Source organism: Pipistrellus kuhlii, unplaced genomic scaffold, assembly GCF_014108245.1.
Source record: "Pipistrellus kuhlii isolate mPipKuh1 unplaced genomic scaffold, mPipKuh1.p scaffold_m20_p_4, whole genome shotgun sequence".
NCBI lineage: Eukaryota > Metazoa > Chordata > Mammalia > Chiroptera > Vespertilionidae > Pipistrellus > Pipistrellus kuhlii.
In genome coordinates this window covers 48,710,011-48,732,849 of record NW_023425540.1, presented here as the reverse complement: position 1 = coordinate 48,732,849, position 22,839 = coordinate 48,710,011, and the positions used below count along the sequence as shown (strand labels likewise).

Below are 22,839 nucleotides of genomic sequence, written 5' to 3'. Positions count from 1 at the left end.
TTCGATATTATCAGAAGGCAAAGAAATTATAATAAGAACTGATCTTTCCAGCGTTTCTTCATACCAATGAGAGAAATAAGGAATCTTGTAGTCTAGAATCCAGCACCCCATAATCTAGGGTCATTTCCAGTATCCCCAGCACTCTAAAGTCTCTGGAGTGCTAGAATCATTCCCACGTTCCTGCTGCTAGAAAAGGAAACCAGTTACCCAGAGAAGGGTGGGGGAAATATGTCCTAGTTCTTGAGTGGCCAGAATGGAAGGATTTTCAGAGGCAGGGAATATTAAGATTCCAAGAAGTTTTAAGAACTTTCTTCCCTCTAAGGGAAGAAACTAGGTTATGTGCTCTTAACCCAATGAGGTTTAAGGTCACAGCTGGGGGGAGAGAGAAGATAGCTGGCCTTAATTAGCTCCAAAAAAAGCTCAGAACTCCTGGGACTAATCCAAAAGCAAGCAGAACTTCTGGTGGAGAGATCTAAACTCCCAAGTGTAAGTACTAGTTTCAGTAGAATGAAACTAAATCTAGGACAGCTTCCAAACAATTCCCATTTAACTAGCATTTACATGTTAGAAGAACTAATTTTATCCTTCTCATAACTCCTATATATACAAAAGACTCAGTCACCACTAAAAAAATAAGTTTTGTGAAAGGATGAACTATGTCTTCCCTTTCTACTGCTATATGATCAAGGAATAGCAGTGTACCAGCATATAGTTGGTGCTCAATAAGTATTCATTGAACTAAATTATTCAAAGCTACACAATGAGTTAGTAGAGGGAATCTGAATTTGAACTCTAGTCTGACTCTAAAAACCACACTCGCCTCTATGTCACACTACCAGCCAAAGTAGTCTCAGGCCAGACCAATTCCAAGGCAAACTCCTGTCCTGACTCTCTCCCTACAAGATCTCCTGGGGCCCACCAAACTGAACTGGGAGAACCACTTGGAAGGGAATCCTTGGGAGAATTTATAAATCCAGAAATTGTTGCAGATATTTCTAGTTGTTAAAAGAAGTTTGATTTATTCAGGTCACAAAGTTTCCATTTTAAAATATTCACCTCCTAAATATATTTGCTATCTTAATTATTGCAATGATTTCCAACTCTTCAAATAGTATGCTTTATATACATGCAGTTTATTGTATATAAATTACACTTCAATAAAATATTAAAGTGTGCACAAACACACACACACCATAGACTGCCCCCAGACTTCCTGTGAACTACTTCTGGCCAATGAGTATAAGCATAAGTCTACTAGATGATGTTTCATTACTGTTAAGTTGTAATGAACTTTTTACCTTTTGAGTTTCCCTTTTCTTTCTGCCTAGTGGTGAAACTGCCATCCTGAGGAAATGAGGATGAAGGTTCAAGCTAAGGCTGGTGAAACAGGGGCTAGGCTGGGATCCTGAGTCCTTGATGAGGGGCCGCATCTGCTTTGGCCTGTCCTTCTCCTTCATTTATTGTTCTGTGAACAAAGTAAGTCTCTATTTAGTTCACCTGATAGCATATGATTTCTTCATATGCTGCTTGTAATTACTGAATGACAATATTCCCAAGCAAAATAGAATGAAGATAATGCAACACCATTCCTCAAAAATCTTTAATTGCTGCAAAGTAAAATCCAAAGCTACCTCAGTCTCATCTACTACTGCTCTACTGTATGACAGCCTTCCATAGGTATACCCTTCTAGCTCCAGCAGGCTCTTTGCTATTTTGCAAATAAGCAATATATTTTAAGATTAATACTATTCTCTCAACCTGATACATCATTATTCTATAATCCTACACACCCTGGAAGATTTAAAGAATAGATAAAGGCCACAGTTAGCCAGTGAAAGACTTGAGAAGAAAATGTATGTTTCCTGAATATAAACCAGATGCTCCTTGCCCTAAATACCTAAATACCTATATCTAGAGTAGAAAAGTCAAATGCTCTGGTAAAGACTTGATTTACTCTTTGCTTTTCTTTAATATTACAAGCTCTCACTTTAAAAAAACACACACACAATAAATTATCATTTATTTTTAATATGTCAGAATGAAAAACTCATTTATACCAGTTGTCGTGAGAAAAGCTAACATTTTAAGAATATTTTCCCCTGTTTTACAGTTTTTGATTATACATGAACACAAAGAGTTTCTGTTTTGTATAGGTTGTAGAATATATATGTGAATGTCATGTTGTCTCATAGTAGAAACTAAGGCATTTTGTGGTGGCCAAACCCCAAAGTTACTGACCAAAATATTTCATTTCCAGAGCTACTTATTATGTAACTAGGATAAAGTAATTAAACCTTCCTGTTCATCCATCTGTCAAGGAGAAAGATTATATTTGCCATCTGTCCAGCTTTCAGGTATGGCAAATATTGATGAGGGGATCTAAACTAAGTATAGGACTTTATTCCAGCTCATTTAAAAGAGTTGACCAGTATTGAAAAGTCTATTCTACAAATCAATTTTTATTTATTGATTTTGTTTTTTGGAATATTTCAAATATAACAGAAACTAATTATTTGCTACCCATATCTAACAGATGTTAATATTAGACCTTCTTTGCTTTATTTCTTTATTCTTTAGTAAAGTATTTCAGATACAGCTAAAGCTCTAATTCCACACCCATGCCATTCCTCTCCTTTTCCCCCAAAGGTATCCTAAAGTTTTGGTATTAATATATTTTTATTGATTTCATAAAGGAAGGGAGAGGGAGAGAGAGATAGAAACATCCATGATGAGAGAGAATCATGGATTGATTGCCTCCTGCAAGTCCCCCACTGGGGATTGAGTCCACAACCCTGGTATGTGCCCTTGACAGGAATCAAACCTGGGACCTTTCAGTTTGTAGGCTGACACTCTATCCACTGAGCCAAACTGGCTAGGGCTCTGACCAGTATTTTAGCTTGCTGCTGGTGTCTGGCTGATCTAGACAAGCCCCAATTGTGTACCAGTGGGGTCCCTCAGCCTGGCCTGTGCCCTTTCCCAATCTGGAACCCCTCAGGGGAAGTTGGAGAGCCAGCTTCAGCCCAATCCCTACAGGCCAGGCTGAAGTTCTTCACTGGTGCACAAATCCATGCACTGGGCTTCTAGTAAAGATGGAAAGAAAAAATCACCTAGTAACATTATTAAAATTGCAAATTTCTTGAATCTTTTGACATCCCCTATTCAAAAGATTTTTTTTCAGCCCAGTGGTTGAGCACTGACCCAACCAGGTCATGGTTTGATTTCTGGTCAGGGCACATGCCTGGGTTGCAGGCTCCCCATTCGGGGGGGTGCAGGAGGCAGCTTATCGATAAATCTCTCTCATTGTTAATGTTTCTATCTCTCCCGCTCATTTCCTATCTGAAATCAATAAAAAAATATTTTAAAAAAATATTTGATTCATAGGTCTAGAGTGAAATTGATAAATTTTTGTTTTTATGTATTTTTATGCTTTACTTTTATAATAAAAGAAATAATCTCCTCTGTTTTGATATACAGTGCCTAGTGCATAGCATCGAATAGCTGGGTCACTGCCAAAATCCAATATGCATTTTTTACTTTCTTTTTAAAATGTTTTTATTAATAATCTAATCATTGTTGCTCTGCAAGGAAAATAACAAATAATAAAATATTACCCAATGTCATTGTTTTCATGTTATTATATAATAATTATTTTAATAACTTTATTGGTGTTTAATTTATACCATAAAGTTCATCTCTTTAAGTCTGTTGAAGTAAACAGTCAAATTTGTAATTGTGCAACAATCACCATAGTCTAATTTAAAAGCATTTTTTATCATCCCTAAAAGAAAACAATACCCAATAGCAGTTACTTCTTTTCCTCTTCCCACCTCTCCCACAAACTCTAGTTAACTGTTAATCTACTTTCTGTCTCTATAAATGTGCTTATTCTGTATCATATCTAGTAAAAAGGTAATATGCAAATTGACCATCACTCCAACACACTAGAAAGCTGCGCCCAGGTGGACACAGATGGACACCACAAGATGGCTGGCAGGGGAGGGCAGTTGGGGGAGACCAGTCCTGCAGGGGAGGGTATTTGGGGGAGACCAGTCCTGCAGGGGAGGGCATTTGGGGGCAACCAGGCCTACAGGGGAGGACAGTTGGGGGGGACCAGGCTGGAAGGGGAGAGAAGTTAGAGAGGGGGGGAACCAGGCCTGCAAGGGAGGCATCTGGGGGGACCAGGCCTGCAGGGGAGGGCAGTTGGAGGCCATCAACACTGCAGGAAAGGGCAGTTAGGGGTGACTGAAGGCCGGCAGAGCAAGGAAGTTGGGGGCAAACAGGTTGGCAGGGGAGTGGTTAGGGATAATCAGGTTGGCCGGCAGAAGCAGTTAGGGGCAATCAGGAAGGCAGGCAGGCGAGCAGTTGGGAGCCAGCAGTCCTGGATTGTGAGAGGGATGTCTGACTGCCAGATAAGGCCTGATTCCACCAGGATTGAGTTCTAAATGGGCAGTTAGACATCCCTCTAGGGGTCCCAGATTGGAGAGGGTGCAGGCTGGGCTGAGGGACACCCCACCCCCTCGGGCTTCATGCATTAATGTCATGCACCAGGCTCTAGTTATGAATAATAATATGAACATTTATATACATGTTTTTGTTTAGACATTTGCCGGGTTACATGATAATTCTATGATTAACATTTTGAGAGCTGCCAAACTGTTTTCCAAAGTGACTGTACCACTTGACTTTCCACCAGCAATGTAAGAGGATTCCAATTTCTCTATATCCTTAATAGCACTTACTACTGTTTGTCTTTTTTATTATAGCTATTCTAGCAAATATGATTATTATCTCATTGTGATTTTGATTTACATTTCCCTAATGGTTAATGATGTTGAACATCTTATCATGTGTTTGTTGGTTATTTGTACATCTACTCTTATGCTTTGTCCCATTTTAAAATTAGATTATGATTTTATTATAAAGTTGTAAGAATTATTTTATTGTCTGAATATATTTTCAATTATGATTTGAAAATATTTTCTCTGTCTGTAGGCTCTTTTCACCTATCTGATTTTGTCCTTTGAAGTGTAAAAGTTTTTAATTTTGATAAAGTCCAAGTTAAAGTTAACAATTTCCTCTTTTCATTGTTGTGATGTTGATGTAGCTAAGATGTCATTGCATAACCCAAGATCATGAAGATTTAATTTTGTGTTTTCTTCTAAGAGATTATTACCATGATTATTTTTATACATGTGAATAAATGGGAAATGAAAATTAAAGTGGAATAGTCAGCTATCAGGGGAAAATGTCTCAATAACTTAATTTTACAGATAATTATTAGGATTGTGAGATAGTTCCTGGGCATTAACTCTAACTACAGATCAATTGGTAAAGAAAAGACAGTATCAAAAAGAGAAAATTGCAGTCATGGTGGACCTAAAAGTACTTAAGGAGTAGATAGGGAACCTGGATTGATGAGAAGTCATAGGAGAACTATGTCCTTCTGCTAAGGGCAACTCTGAGGAAAACTCCAAGGTAGTTTTGAGAGCTGTGAGCCATAGGTGATAAATCAGGAACCGTAACTGCCGCCCTCATACTGCAGGACATCAGCCAGAAGGAATGAAGTCATTTCTAGGTTTTACCAGAAATACAGGCTGGTATCATTCATTTGTTAGTGAAAATGGGAGGTGTATCTTTCTTCAGTTGGTAGAGAGCCATGTATGAGCACAAGAAAGTGTCTGCTTTGTCACTATCACTGGCACTCCACAGATGCTATGTCTCAGGTCCAATGGCCAAAACACCAAGGGCCATTGATTAACTATTCTATGTCCAGGCAGGAAGAAGGACCATAAAGATACTGTTATGCTATAATTCTGTTGTTTTATAACAGAAGGGACACAGGAGAGGATAAAAGAAGAATTTACAGATGGCCTGTCAAAGTAAATAAATCAGAGAGAAACAACTGTTTTCATAGGGATTCTGAATCCACTTCCTACAATATGTGAAGAAAGAAGGTTTCCTAATTCAATGAATAGATCACTGGAATGAAAAAAAGAGCATGCTGTGTTGAAACATTATTCTTTTCCTTCAAAACACAATACAGAATAAGTATGCATAATGTTCAATGTAAACTATTTGATACATTGCACTACACATTCAATGTATTTAGGAGCCTCTAATTTTTTAAGTGTTCTATGAAAGAACTACCCAGTAGTATTATCATGGCTGCTACTCTTAGGAAGGTCTCACTATTTAACCTCTGTATCTCTTTGCTTCCCCAAGCTTCATTATATTTATGCTGCTGCCCCTGTCACAGAAATCTTATATCTTTTCCAATGAATATTTTCTAAACAAAGTCACTATACTGTGAAGGCATTCTAGAAGGCATTATTTATGGAAAAGAAATCCAATCACAATACAATGGTAAAGCGTGAAAGGTCATATGACAGCCTCATGGACGACAAAATGTCTTTTTGGCCCCAATGGAGAAAAAAGCAAAGTCTTCTTTATAGTTGGCATCCTTTGTGTAACAAGCTATAAGTACTTTTAATTCATGACTTGATATAAGTTCTTGACATGTGGTCATTTTCTATTTTGAACAGATAAAGAATATTTGCAAGAAAATCTATTCTTATCTGAGCAGAATGGTTTTACCGGTACACTTTTAAAGCCAAGTAATGAATAACCTGAACATTTTGGTCTTTTTGACCCTAGAATTCTATGATGCCATACAATAGTTGTTTCAAAGACAGAGCAACCCAATTAGGTAAGTTTTCTTTATTACACAAATATAATTCATAGATCTCAGTGGTTAGATAATTTTGGTCCAGAATTCTAAACATTTTGAGGTGTAGTTACATAAACATTTTATTCATAAATTTTCATTAAATATTTGCTCATATTTTCCCATTTTGACATAATGTTATCTACTTGTTCCTTAAAACAATCTCCAGGGCAGGTATTTGAGGTTTTGAAATACAATCAACTTGGCAAGGATGTTGACACATTAAATTTGTTTGGTATTAATGTGACTCAGAACAGTTTACCTCTTCTCAAATCATGGCTTTCAATATAAAAATGAATCATTCCATAATCCTAAACTTACTTTGTCAATGTTTTCTATGCAAAGATGCATTATAAAACTTATAAAAGGTTCTTTAGCTAAATGGACTGCAAATGCAGATAGTAATCTACAAGACAAATAAAATTTACTAGAGCATCACACTTAAAAACAGGTTTAATGGAGATATAACTCATTTATTTATACAGAGCCTAATCTGGTAGCAGAATGTGATAGAAAAAAGAAAAGATATTTAAAAATTAGCCTTGGCCAGTGTAGCTCAGTTGATTGGGCATGGTCCATGCACTGAAAGATTCTCAGTAGGGGCATGCAGGAGGCAGCCAACCCATATTTTGCTTTCATATCTATGTCTCTCTCTCTCTCCCTCTCCTTTCCTCTCTTCCTAAAAATAAAAAATAAAAATCTTCTAAAAAAAGGTATTAAAAAATTACAAGGCCTAAATTCCAATCAAGACTATACTACCATGTCTGAAACCGGTTTGGCTCAGTGGATAGAGTGTCGGCCTGTGGACTGAAAGGTCCCAGGTTCGATTCCGGTCAAGGGCAGCTGATCAATGTTTCTCTCTCATCGATGTTTCTAACTCTCTATCCCTCTCTCTTCCTCTCTGTGAAAAATCAATAAAAATATATATTTTTAAAAAAGACTATACTACTATGTTCTGTTATAAATTTGAGCAAATTAATTAATTTCGCAGGGTATATTAGAAATGTACAGAGATATGAGTAATAGAAAAATGAAATAAAAGTGGCTTAGGAAATAAGGCAGGGGTGGGTGGGTATAGAGAGATTAGCTAGGGAATATATATATATATATATATATATATATATATATATATATGACACAGATAATAGAGTGGTGAAGGCCTGTGAGGGCTGGGTACAGGTTGGGGGTCAATGGGAATAAAACAAAAACATAGGGGACATCTATAATACTTTCAACAATGAAGATAAACTTAAAATAAGAAATAAGAAGAATTAATTCTCATATAGAGGAAATTCAAAGATAGGCTGTTTCAGATTTGTGCATTGGCTGGCTGCAGTGATCAAAGATCCAAGCTCTTTTCAATTTCCTACTCTATTTTTAGGCTTTCTATCTCATAATCCCAAGATGGCTGCCAAACTCCAGAGGTCTGACAGTCACATTCAAAAAACATGAAGCCAGAGAGGCTGAAAAAGACTTTTATGTAGCTACTTTCTCCCTGAAGCAATCCAGCAGATTATCCCTTACTAGAGGCCTAGTACACAAAATTTGTACACTCAAGTTGGTGGGGGAAGGGAAGGTCCCTCAACCCATCTGTGTCCTCTTGCAGTCCGGGAACCCTCAGGGGATGTTCATCTTAGGGCTTAGGCCTGCTCCCCATAGGAGTCAGACACCCTTAGCACTCCTGTGGAGGCGGGAGAGGCTCCCACCACCACCATGGCACTTGCCAGCTATGAGCCCAGCTCAGGGCTTCTGGCTGAGTGATGCTCCTCCTGTGGGGATGCACTGACCACCAAGGCAGTTCCTGCATTGAGCGTCTGCCCCCTTGGTGGTCAGTGCAAGTCATAGCAACTGGTCATTCCTCTGTTTGGTCAATTTGCATATTAGCCTCTTATTATATAGGACATGTTATTGGATGAAAGCTGGTCACATGACCTCCCCTATATAAAAGAAAGTATGGGGAAAGTGAGTATCTGGCTTACCTAATCTTTATAGAGAAAAACAGACAAGGGGAAGGGGAGCTTCATGGCTCTATCTATAAAATGTGGAAGTTGGGTAAACTTATCCCTTAGGTATATAGCTCTAGACTAATGGGCAATTTTTAAAAAATATTTTGTTGAATCGCTTCTCGGCTTTTTGGCTAAGATCAAGTGTAGTAAAAATATTTTGTTGATTTTTTACAGAGCGGAAAAGAGTGGAATAGAGAGTTAGAAACATTGATGAGAGAGAAACATCGATCAGCTGCCTCCTGCACACCTCCTACTGGGAATGTGCCCACAACCAAGGTACATGCCCTTTACCAGAATCAAACCTGAGACCTTTCAGTCTGCAGGCCAATGCTGTATCCACTGAGCCAAACCAGTTAGGGCTAATGGGCAATTTTTTAAAACAAAAAGTAATAAAAACAAGTAACCTGACATATATGTCAGGTTACTTGTTTTTATGTGTATAAATATATATATATATATATATATATATATATATATATATATATATATGTGTGTGTGTGTGTGTGTGTGTGTGTGTGTGTGTGTATATGTATATATTTAAGAGGCTTCAGTTTTTATTCATATTCCCTGTGATGACACTTTTCCCTTCCTCTAAAAACAAAACAAACTTCCTCCACCCATAATTCCAAAGTACTAAAGTGAACAGTCTCTTCCCTCCCCTAACTAGAAAAATAAACAAACCTGAGTGGTCCAGACACTGAGTCATTCAATTTAACTTTGATGGGACTGCATCTATTTTTGAGGTTTTGCCATCGTGGTTTAAGAACACTGTCTGTAGAAACTTTGGATATTTTTCCCAGCATCTCTCTGAGTTTATGCTGCACTAAATTTAAAATGGAAAATAATGATGTAAAAGGATAAGTAAATAATTCTATTGGAAAAAACATGAGTGATCATCTTCTTTAAAAAAAAATCCAAAGAATTCAAAATGTATTGAATTTGTCCAATTGACATTCCATTCGTGGTACTCATACTCCCATGTAATATTACCATGTATCACTGCTTCATTTTTTCAGAGATGTGTACAGCTGCCCTTTATTATTAAATGCACTCCTCCAGCTGAATAAATGTCCATTCTAAAATTAAAACAAGACACTACATGAGAAAGACTTGGAAGCCAGAATGTCACCCGTTGTGTATGCCAGATGTGATTATAGAGCAACAGCGAACAATGCTGCAATCAGCCTATTGGTTAGCCAGAAACTGTGGACACCCAGGAAAGGTTCCATCTGAATATATACCCAGTGGTGTGTTCAAAACTACTGTGCAAAAATGCTTGTTTTACCAAGATACTCTATGGGAATATTTAGCTGTGACATTGTAAATGCTGTTATTTTGGTTTCTAAAAATGGCATGGCAGGAAATGATTCCAGGGAGGAGTTGCCAAGATGGATGTTGGGCAGACCCAAGAGTGGGGGAAAAGTTAAACACAGAGAACAAGGAGCTGAGAAAGGTAAAACAATTATGTGCCTACTCAGAAGTCACAACCAGCCCCTTAAAAATCAGCTAAATAAAAAGAAAAATGGCTATCTGCACATACATTAGTAAGACAGTGTGCCATAACTCATCAGTAAAAACTTCTCAGAAAATTTCCATGTCTATCATTTCACTTTCACTGCTTTACAAGTAAAGCCAATGCCTTCTCCATCTCTATAGTAATGATAGCAGGATGGGGTGTTTGGGTCTGAGTTCATTGTCTCAAAAAATTGAAGAATGAGTTCACAAACAAAGAGTTAAGCAAAAAAAAAAAAAAAAAGTTTATTGAGAGATAGACAGACTCCCTCTCGCAGGAGGGAACCCAAGTGGCTATTTCAATCTATTTTATTGAAAATTTACTATTTTCAATAAAATAGATTCTTAGAATCCAAAATAAATTTGATTTTCCCTTCTATTTGTCATCACCCAGAAGGTTGGTTATTTCAAAGAATCCCTACTACTCATTGTCACAAAGGTAACAAACTGTTCATCTTTGGATCAGTCACTGAGTTGATAAACCGCCTAAGAGAAAACAATCAGTTTATCGGGTCTAGTAATAATTAATGTCGTTTTTAAACATTCGTTTAAAATCTTGCTTGGCGTTGACTTGTATTGACATAACCTTCAAACACGTGGTATCTACAGAACGTGTGAAGTGCAATTAACAAGTTTTGCTTGAAAAAGTTTGTGTTTGGTTTGCTTTTGTTGCAAAACTAGGGCTAAGAAGATGGCGGATGAAGAGCATATTCTGCACTGCATGCTTTACAAGTTCCAATTAGGAAGAAAAGCAAGTGAGGCTGCAAAAAACAACTGTAGTGCTCTTGGTCAAGATGCAGTTAGCGCCAGAAAATGCCAGCATTGGTTTGAGAAATTTCGCGAGGGAAATTTTTCGTTAGATGACAAGAGTGGTCGAGGCCGTGTGTCCAATTTTGATCAAAAAGCTCTTCAAGCTCTTTTGGTGCAAAATCCTCAAATTACCCAACAAGAGCTTGAGACAACTTTAAATTGTTCACAAAAAACAATTTCCAATCAATTGCGTGCACTTGGCAAAGTCCAAAAGTTTGGAAAATGGGTTCCTCATGAGTTGACCGACAACAACCATAATCAAAGAGTCACAATTTGCAGTTCGCTCCTCTCTCGTCAAAACCGTTTGCCGTTTTTAGAGCAAATTGTTACCGGAGATGAACAATCGGTGCTGTATGTTAATCTGAAAAGGCGGCCTCAATGGTTGGACAAAAATGAGGCTCCGCAGCCCACGCCAAAACCTGACTTGCATGCGAAAAAAGTGATGTTGTGTGTTTGGTGGAATTTTAAAGGAATTCTTCATTATGAACTTTTACCATCTAACCAAACCATTACAAGTGCAGTGTATAGTGCCCAATAGGAAAGGTTAGCCCAAGCTTTAAGAGAAAAAGAACCCGCGCTGATTAATCGGAAGGGCGTAATTCTTCACCACGAAAACGCACGACTGCATACTGCAAGAATCACTGCTGAAAAACTGCGCCAGTTGGAATGGGAAGTTCTCCCTCAACCTGCATATTCTCCTGATGTTGCCCCTTCCGATGACCATTTGTTTCGTTCTTTGCAAAACTTTCTTCTTGGAAAAAAATTTAATAATGAAGAATACCTCAAAAATGCATTGACCGAATTTTTTGCATCAAAATCACAAGAATTTTACAACAGAGGGATTAAAATGCTTCCTGAGCGTTGGGCACAAGTAGTAGAAAACAATGGCAACTATATTGTTGATTAAATTTTGTTGTATTGTTTAAATAAATTCGATTTAAAAATATTAGAAAACGACATTAATTATTACTAGACCTAATAGAGACAAGAGTTGACTCCCACTCTTTTTTTTTTATTTATTTTATTTTTTTTTTTCCTTTTCCCCAGCTGCTATGGCCAATGGACAACTTAGTCCTTTTGGTAAGAATTTCTGCAGATTTTAAAATGCTCATATTATTTTTATTCACTTCCTATCTGGAAAGGGCAAAGTGAGAACAGGTGAGAAGAGAGGCTGATCAGGAAATAACTACAGTTAATGCCACACTAGGAGTTTGACCTTCCTCCGAGGGCTGCTAAGGTAAGCAGTTTAGTAAATGCAGAAATTCAAAGAAAAAAAAAAGTGGAAGAGGGAGAGGAAAAAGGAGGCAGAGAAAACTAATTTTCTTTTTCCTTAAATAGGTTTGTATTATAGGAGATCTCTTTCCAAGTACAGAGTTCCTGGTTTAGACAGCTCACTTTTCATCAGTGATAGTTATCAATTATGTGCCTACTCAGAAGTCACAACAGGCCCCTTAAAAATCAGCTAAATAAAAAGAAAAATGGCTATCCACATATATATTAGTAAGACAGTGTGCCATAACTCATCAGTAAAAACTTCTCAGAAAATTTCCATGTCTATCATTTCACTTTCACTGCTTTACAAGTAAAGCCAATGCCTTCTACTTCTCTATAGTAATGATAGCAGGATGGGGTGTTTGGGTCTGAGTTCATTGTCTCGAAAAATCGAAGAATGAGTTCACAAACAAAGAGTTAAGCAAAGTTTATTGAGAGATAGACAGACTCCCTCTCGCAGGGAGGGAACCCAAGTCGCTTGCCACTGAAGCACTCTGTCTAGGGGGATATATATATATAAATATAAATATATATATATATATTTATATGTGTGTGTGTGTGTGTGTGTGTGTGTGTGTATATATATATATATATATATATATATATATATATATATATATAATCTCCTGCTGGCTTCTGATTGGTTCTTCACAAGGGGAAGAGAAAGCTCTCTGTCAAGGGGTAGAGGAAGCTCTCCATCTACATGGGAGTGTTGGTTCTTCCCTGTCCAGTTGGGTTGCCCCAGCAACTCCCACCTATTTGGGTTTTCCCCCAGCTGGGCTGCCTTAACAACTAGTCAGCAAGCTATATCTTGTTATTCTTTTTTAAAAATATATATTTTATTGATTTTTTACAGAGAGAAAGAGAGAGGGATGGAGAAAAACATCGATGAGAGAGAAACATTGATCAGCTGCCTCTTTCACACCCCCTACTGGGGATGTGTCCACAACCAAGGTACATGTCCTTGACCAGAATTGAACCTGGGACCTTTCAGTCTGCAAGCCGATGCTCTATCCACTGAACTAAACCGGTTTCGGTGTATTCTGTTATTTTTGGATGTCCCTATTTTACTTCCTTCCTATGATCCCTCCCTATCTCCCTATCCCTCTTCTATCTTCTCAGTGAGCTTTATTTTCAGACTTTGCACTTAACCTTTTACTATCTAGTATGTTCCTCGTGTGTTTTAATATACAATCACGCATCACTTAGTGGCAGGATACATTCTAAGAAATGCAACGTTAGAGAATTTCAACGTTCTACGAACATCATAGAGTCATAGAGTGCATTTACACAAACCAAGATGGTATAGTCTACTACACATGTAGGTTAGATGGTATATAGCCTATTGCTCCTAGGCTATAAACATGTTACTGTACTGAATACTGTAGGAAATTATAACACAATGATAAGTGTTTATATATCTAAACATATATAAACATAGAAAAAGTACAGTAAAAATATGGCATAAAATATTATTTAAATAGCAGAACTGTATGGAGCACTTTTCATAAGTGGAGGCTGAAGGACTGGGAGTTGCTTTGGGTGAGTCAGTGAGAGATTGGTACACACTACTGCAGACTTTATAAACACCATACACTTAGGCTACATTGTTTATTTAAAAACCTTCTTTCTTCAATAATCAACCTTAGCTTACTGTAGCATTTTTATTCTATATTTTTTAACATTCTAAGACTTTTGTAATAGCACAACTTAAAACAGAAACACATTTTATGGGTGTAAAAAGTCTTTTTCTTTATATACATATTCTATATGTTTTTTTCCTATTTAAAAATTTTTACTTCATTTTTTAACTTGTTAAAGTCTGAGACACAAACACACACATTAATTAGGCTAGGCCATTTGTCGGGAAACTCATTATATCAATAGAGACAAATATCAACAGTACAACAATTGAAATTTCTTTTGAGAGCCATATTTTTTAAACTTAAACTTCTTCTAATGCCACTTCTTCAAAATAGACTTGTCCAGGCCGTGGTATTTTGTGGAAGAGCCACACTCAAGGGGCCAAAGACCTGCATGTGGCTCTTGAACTGCAGTTTGCCGACCACGGGGCTAGGATTTGATTATGATCATTGATATCACTATCGTCCACCTTCACATCATGTCCCACTAGAAGAGTGGTTCTCAACCTAATGCTGCGACCCTTTAATACAGTTCCTCATGTTGTGGTGACCCCCAACCATAAAATTATTTTCATTGCTACTTCATAACTGTAATTTTGCTACTGTTAATGAATTGTAATATAAATATCTGTGTTTTCCGATGGTCTTAGGCTCTACAGCTGCAGTTCTCAACAGGTTGAGAACCACTGGCAGGGTCACCTAAGACCACCTCTTGCTTCTTCTTCAGCTATGTGTTCCTATTCCAGATCCAAGAACTCCTCCTTAGTCAATTCTTCAGGAACTACCTCTAGGAGCTCTTTAATATCAACTTCATCCACACCCAAGTTAAAGTTGTTTGCCATCTCAGCCACAGTCTTGATTTTTACAACCTCCTCATCCTTGGCAAATCCTCTGAAATCATAAATGAATCTCTTTAGTGTCTTCTTCCAGATGCCATTCATATACACTCCTTGGCGACATCACCTCAAACCCAAGCAAGGTTCTTGATTCAGTGATAGATATTTTGATCCTTCCAGAGTTGCATCAGTGTCATGCTCAGTTGAAGCAATAGCCTGGGCAACAGTCCTCCTCAGGTACTAGGCCTGCTATAACTCCTTGATTCATTGGTTAGATCAAATAGGTGGTGTATGAAGGGAAAAACATCATTTGATATTAAGATGAAGGTCATCAATAAAAAGTAGATGTCTGTGAATATTATCAACAACAAGTAAAATCTTGAAAAGCATGTTATTCTCCAAACAGCAATTTTCTATTTCACTAGCATAGCAATTCAGGAGAACTTTTTAGAAGAGGAGCTTCATATTGCTCCTGTAGGACACTGGCAGTGTGTGCTTACTTGAGGGGCCTGAGGTTCCCACTGTGCCAGATAACAAAAGGCTTTCAATTTGTACCCTGCAACATTGCCCAAAGTAAGAGTGCTTTCCTGTAAAAACCTTGAAACCTGGTATTGATTTGATGCTCTTATGGATGAAAGTCATTTTAGGCATCCATTTCCAGAATAAGGAGGTTTTGTCCATAGTGAATATGTGCTCTGGCAAGTAATTTTCCTTCTCAATAAACGTATCTAGAGTTTCCAAAAATTCTTCAGCTGCCTTCACATCAGCACTCACAGACTCACTGCTCACATTCACAATGAATCGTTTAAACCACCCAGAGCTAGCAATAAATTCAATATCCAACATTGTTGTTGGGTCCAGCCTTTTCTTTCAACATCACAAACAAACTTTTGCTTTAGCTATGATTATCATGATGCCAAGGGGGATATGCTTCCAGGTCATTAGAAGTTTCCTCATGCCTGAAATACACCCTTTCAAATTGTTGTTAGTCTTGCTGCTTTCAATAGAGCACTCTTTGACAGCTTCTGCTGCTTTGTTTTGTTTTGTTTTCTTTAAAAGTGTAGCTATGGGCCATGGCTGGTATTTCTAAGTGGTTAGATGTTTGGCACTCTCACTGAAGGGTCATGGACTCAATTCCTGGTCCAGGGCCCATACCTGGGTTGCAGGTTTGATCCCTGGCCCTGGCCAGGGGCACTTGGGGCAGGTAACCAACTGATATTACCTCTCACATTGATGTTTCTCTTTGTGCGTCTCTCCTTCTACCTTCCACTCTCTATAAAAATCAATGGCAAAATATCTTCAGGTGAGGATTAACAAAAAATAAACAAGCAAAAAGACTGTAGCCATGGTAGACATATCTGACTGGCGAGAAATAACCATCAATAATTTCCCATCTTCATAGTTCTTAATCACTATTACTGTCATTTCCAGGTCAATCATTCAACATATCTTCTTACTGTCAATATTACCAGTACAGCTTGTACACTCACAGGCCATGATGAACAAAACAAGATTAAATCAAGCACAAAATAAAAAGATATAATCAAAATACTGTAAATACAAGATGAATCTGGCTGCTGCCAGGGTAACATGGCATGCTATTTCAGAGCAAACTTTCTTTTTTATAAGTAAAAAGAGTATACTCTAAAATGACAGTAAAAAGTAAATACATAAACTAGTTACAGTTGTTTATTTCCATTATCAAGTATTATGCACTGTACATAATTGTGTGTTACACTTTTCCATGATTGGCAGCACAGTAAGTTTCTTTATACCAACATCATCATAAACATGTGAGCAATGCATGCTGCAACATTATGATGGTTACAAAGTCACTACATTGTAGGAATTTTTCAGCTCTATTGTAATCTTATGGAACCACCAATGTTGACTGAAATATTGTTATACAGCACATGGCAGAATAAGTTGCATCCAATTTTATTGCTCAAATTGTTATATCCCTATTTCCCCCATATTACACATTGCCTCGCATATAAATGTACATATAAATGTGTGTGTGTGTGTGTATGTGTGTGTAATTGTAAACTTCCATAGATCTTTTTTTTTTTTAACCCAAGTAGAGATAGAGTAAATAAGGAAGGAGGGAAGTAGAGGAGGAAGAAAAGATAAAAGAAGAGAAGCTAAGTCAGTAAATACTTACTGAATACTATTGTTGGCAAACAGCAGAGAGGTGGTTCAAATGCCTCTATATTCATATTAAGTGGAGTAACTTTAATTTCATCCCATGTATATGTCAAGATTTTAACTTTAGAGTACATGTAAGATCAAGCTAGAAGAGTTGCCTCTGTCCCTCAATATATAAGGTAAGTAAGTGTGCCCCATTCTCCTTCTCCTTGGTAAGAAGAGCATTTTCTCCTTTATTTATGCTTTCTCTTCTAGAGATGTAAATACTCAGACTTATTGGAAGTGACTCTGGTTCGGTTAGGAAAATATAAAACAGTTAATGAAGTATTTTATGCTTACTAAGCAGCACTGAGTACTTAACAATTTGATAATTATTTGTCCATATACTCATATAGAAAGAATTAATTTTATAAAAATATTTCAACATTAATCTAAAATATCGGGAAATTATAATAAAGTATCCCTAATTACTATGGTATAGTAGTCTTTAAATTTCATTTTCTTTTTCATATCTATTCCAAAATCATAACTTCTGGATAAGCAGGTTAATATACTATTGTTAATCTCTCTTTTTAAGTTGGTTAAAATTAAAGAATGCAAAATAGCTAAGGATCAACCAGTACGTTAAAAGATAGTTTTTCATGTATTTTTTTTAAAATAGCTGTTTTAAAAAATAAGACTACTATGGGTGCTGATTTCTTGAACATATGAAAGAAAATTCACCTTTCACATTCTATTTCACAGTGGATGAGAGACTATATTTCAAATAGATCTGGAATTTGATTTTTCATTTCTCCACTGGGTTAGTATTGACTTTTAATTCTTTTTCAAGTCTGATATTGGTTTATTTTTCAGATCCAAGGCATCTCTTATAAAAATTCATTTCCCACTTAACTAATAATTTAGATAAATGTCAAGTTCACATTTCTAAGGAGAAAAGGGTTACTATTAGTAATTTCTTATCACTGAGGACAGAGTTTGTTGTCATTTGAAGGCTGCATAGCACAGATACAATTGCCTTGGAAGTCTTGAAAAATAAATTTCTGTTTCTTGAGACACCTATAACACAAATATTAGAGGTCAGAAACAGAGTAATATAGGTTATGAAGATACATGACTGCTTAGCTGTTATTGTTTAGAAATCAAGTAAAACTTTGGGTGTAATGGGTTAATAAAAAGATAACTGAATGGAAGGTGTAGAAGAAAGGAAATGTGTACTGTGACTTAAATATGTAACAAACAAAATATTATAGAGCTGAAGTTATATTATACTGAATGACCCTGAATGTAGACTAGATGTATTCGTGGCTAATTTTGCTATTACAGTGAAGTATTTAGTACACTAACACTATAATTTACTATTATTTATTCATTTAATACTAAATATAACAACAACAAAATATGTACAATATGGGCCACCAACTAAAAAAAATACTTCATTAACTGTCAGGAATTTACAATCTAGAAGAGAAACATTAGAAATACAAAACTAACCATAGTATACTATTTTAATTAGTTGATCTATAAAGTAAAGTACTAAGGGCTGAGAAGAGGGTGCCATCATTACATGAAGGAGCTCTGATGTGCATATTATGATGGATGCTTTCTGGTTTGGGGCCAGTTAACAAACTTCCTTTGAGATACCAGTCTGTTCCAACTCTCAGTTCATGTGGATAAGTGGGCCTTTACCTGAATACAGGGAGCCAAGCACATGGCTCAAATCTGCCCAATTAGAATGTGTAATTCCCTTGACACACCAGTTGATTCAGGGGTGAGCTAAGTTGGTCACTTCAGAGTAAATTCTGTTACTTGTATGTAAAATACAATAATAAATACTCTCTTGTTTAATCTATTTGAACCCCGAGGGGACAACCATCTTGCCATTCATGTGTCATCTGAGAAGAAAAATTAGTATACTGTGGCTGCCATAAAAATATCACCACAAACTTGGTCGCTTAAAACAACAGATACTTATTCTCTCACAGTTCTGGAAGCCAGAAGTCTATAAAGTTCAAAATCAAAGTGTCAGCAAAGCTATGCTCCCTCAATAGATTCTAGAGAGAAATCGTTTCAGCCTCTCCCTAGCTTCTGGTGGTTACCAGCAAGCCGTGGTGTTTCTTGGCTGGTAGATAATCTGTGACCCCATCTTCTATGGTGTCCTACCTGTATTTCCTTTGTGTCTGTCCACATTTCTGTTTCCTTTTAAGGACATCAGTCACTGGAATTGGGGGCCAACTTAATCCAGTATGACCTCATCTTAACTTGATTACACTGGCAACAACTCCATTTCCAAATATGGTCACATTCACATGTATCAGAGTTCAGGACTTCAATATCTCTTTTTAAGGGCCACAAAACAGCCCACAACAAAGCAGAGGAGAAAGTAACCTTCCAGTCATCCATAATGAGCTGTTACTGCTTAACTTAGCATTGAAAGTGTATGTTATAAGTGAAATTAACTGTAGGTTCCTTTAGTAAACCATTCAATATATATATATATATATATATAAAAGCCTAAGTGACCAGCTGACCGTTTGACTGGCCAACCAGTAGCTATGATGAGTACTGATCACCAGGGGGCAGATGCTCAATGCAGGAATGGAAACCACAGGCATGGAAACATGGAACAGACTGATGAATCTCAGAGGGAAGTGAGGAGGAGGGAGGGAGAAGGGTGGCAAGAGATTAACCAAAGATCTTATATGCATACTACAGGCCTGGTGCACAGATTTGTGCATCTGTAAGGTCCCTCGGCCTGGCTCCACCCTCTAGCAATCAGGGACTCCTTAGGGGATGTCACAGAGCTGATTTTAACCTGATCTCTGCAAGCCAGGCCGAGGCACTCCATCAGTACACGAATCCATGCACCAGGCCTCTACTTATAAATAACTGCACTGAAAAGTTACACAGCTCCTTTCTCTTGTAAGTGATACTGAGCAAGGGCATAGGGAAACTTGGTTTCTCTGCTGCAGAATATCTGAAAATAGATTGATAATTTCAAAGGTTCATTCCTACTTAAAAATGTTACCATAAAAAAATCTATATTATTATCACAGCCATTTTAACATTTATGCAAACTTTCCTACACAGATCAATAAAATAAATTATAGGTAAGTCCTAGTGTGTCTGAGGATGTCTTTAATTATGTGAAAATAAAAAGCTTAAGAAAAGTTTATGGTCACCAGATGTTTGCCACAGATCCAGGACATCTTCACAAAGCAATGTCCAAAGCGGAAACAATAGAAGGGCAGAGACTCCTCTTACACATATTTGTACTAAGAAGGCAAACCCTTCCTAGGTCCCATTGGCCAGATTTAGAATCAGGCCTATGCCATAGCAACAGAGGAGATACCAGTCTGTACCAACTCTCAGTTTATGCGGATAAGTGGGCCTTCACCTAAATACAGGGAGCAAAGCACATGGCTCAGATCTGCCCAATTAGAATATCTAATTCCCTTGACATACCAATTGATTCAGAGGTGAGCTAAGTACTTAGCTTTTTCAGCCTCTGCCTTGAGAGATGAGCTCGAATAGCAAAGAAAGTCAAGAAGGAATAGTTGGCTGTTCATTAGGCAACAAGCAGCCAGATCGTCTCTGCCCTAAAAGAAAGTGACTTTAGAACCTTTGTAATTGATGCTGACAGCCCCACAGCAGATAAGACAGAGCAAGGTCTTCAGTGGATTCAGTGAGAAATAAGGATTTCAGTGATACCAATTTTTGTCAGTCATGCCAACAACTTTGGCATGGCCTAGAAAATGTTATTTATTAGTTGTATGATCTTAGATGAATAATTTAGTATCTCTACAGGGCTCAGCTTCCTTAGCCATAAAATAGATATAATACCTCTCTCTGTTTGTTTGTTCTGAAGATTAAATAAGAAGTCAAGTGTAAAGTGCCTGTATAACATCTGACAGGTAGTAAATACACCATAAATGTTAGTTTCCTTCTCTCTCCCAATTTTACCCTTCCACTTCTTCTTCTTAGAAAACCCTTAATGTAATTAATTTGTATTAATTATATGTAATTAGATAATATAATTAATTTATATTAATTCTATATTTAGGTATTCTCTCTCTCTTTCTCTCTCTACCCCTAATCTCTCTCCCCTCTCTCGCTTTCTTTTCCTCTCTTTCCTAACTACATACTTCTTGGGAAGGGGCTGTGGAAAAACAACCTTAAAAGTGGGTTGTTAATGACTTGGCACAGTATACTATGATGCCTAGCTCCACTCTCTCAAGAATAAACTGAGCCAGCCTCTTCTTGGTCAGCTTCCTCAGGAAAGGTATCTTGGTGTCATAGTCACAGTGAGAAGAGAAGACTCTCTGAGGTTGCTAATTCATGCTGTTCATAAATAATCATTAAAAGGAAACCGGATTAGTGATGAAAGATAACTAAAGATGACAGGTGGATTTGGAGTCCTGGATGGCACCCCATCTCCCATTTCTTTCTTTATTTCTTTCTTTCTTTCTTTCTTTTTTTTTTTTAATGAATCCTATTGATTTTTAGAGAAAGAAATGGAGAGGGGAGAAAGAGAAACATCAATGTGGGAGCAAAATATCAATCAGCTGACTCCTGAATGCCCACAACCCAGGTATATATGCTGGTGCATGGGACAATGCCCAAACAACTTTAGTCACCCAAGCATGGGCCCCATATCCCATTTCAATAGAACAGTGGTCACTGACACATTATCTAGAAGAAACATTCCTCAATGAAGCAAAAACATTTATAGAGAGCCTATTATGTACAATGACTAAGCTAAGGAATCTCCCCATTTATCTCCCTTGGCTAAGCCTAAAGCATTCCCAACCCATCCAGTGGCCATCTTTGGATCATGTGATGGGGACAACATGGAAGAAAACCAGTAAATAGTTTTGAATGATAACCTTTAGAAAGAAATGTATGGACCCAGCTTTTGAGTGTGCAATGGAAGTAGGTGAAAAAGAAGGGGGGAAAAAAAATTCTTGAGCATAATTGTGTTAAACAATTATGACTTCAAGAAATACCAAAATTTGAATTAAATTGAGATTACACATTTACTGTTGTGATATAGCTCAATCAATCCACAACATGGGCCACAATATTATACACATTAAAAAATACCAGTGATAATATTTCACATTCATGGAGCACTCATCCAGTGTCAAGCATATACTATGTATTCTAAGCACATTTCTTCATTTTCTCCTTACAATGCCCCCTAAGATAGGAACACTTATTATTTCCATTCTTCACATGAGGAAACTAAGATTTAGAGAGCAAAGTCTGTCACAGACTGACTCAAAATTCCAACTGATATTGCTCCAATCAGTGCCTAGCCTGTGTATAACCCCAGACTCCTGTGCTTATCTCTAGTGTCACATTTACCACACTATATTGAAGTGAGCTTTCAACTATTCTTTCTCCCTAGTTGGTTAAAGCTATTTATCTTTGAATTCTAAACCTAGCATAATGTAGGAATTAGATAAATGTACAAATATAGGTTGAATCTATGAACAAATAAACTGAAAGTAGGCAAAATAAAGAGTTTGGGTTCAGAAGAGTAGAGGTAATCCAGGCTGCAGATGTTGGCAAAAGCATTATGGGTGATGTAAGAAAGACGGAAGAGAATTCTGAAAGAAGAATATTATTTTAGCAAAGGCCAAATACCTAAAATGTTTTGGAGTACTAATTTTACCTCCCCAACAGAACATTTTTAGTTGCATAGTTCATTATGCCATAGCATGAATAAGCATATTGCATTATTCCCATGTCAGCCTGCCCCTTTTGCTAAACTACTGGCATGAAATGTGGCTTATACTTCATTATGACCTTTGTCAAGTTAAAAAAAAATCCATTGAAAATATAACACCACATTTAAGTCAGAAACCCAATGGAAAACTTGCATCCAA

At 37.1% G+C, this 22,839-nt stretch overlaps 1 pseudogene; it reads left to right on the top strand.

The window, feature by feature from the left end:
- The first annotated feature begins 8,841 nt into the window (after nt 1-8,841).
- Nucleotides 8,842-8,939, top strand: LOC118704062 (annotated as a pseudogene).
- The last annotated feature ends 13,900 nt before the right edge of the window (nt 8,940-22,839 follow it).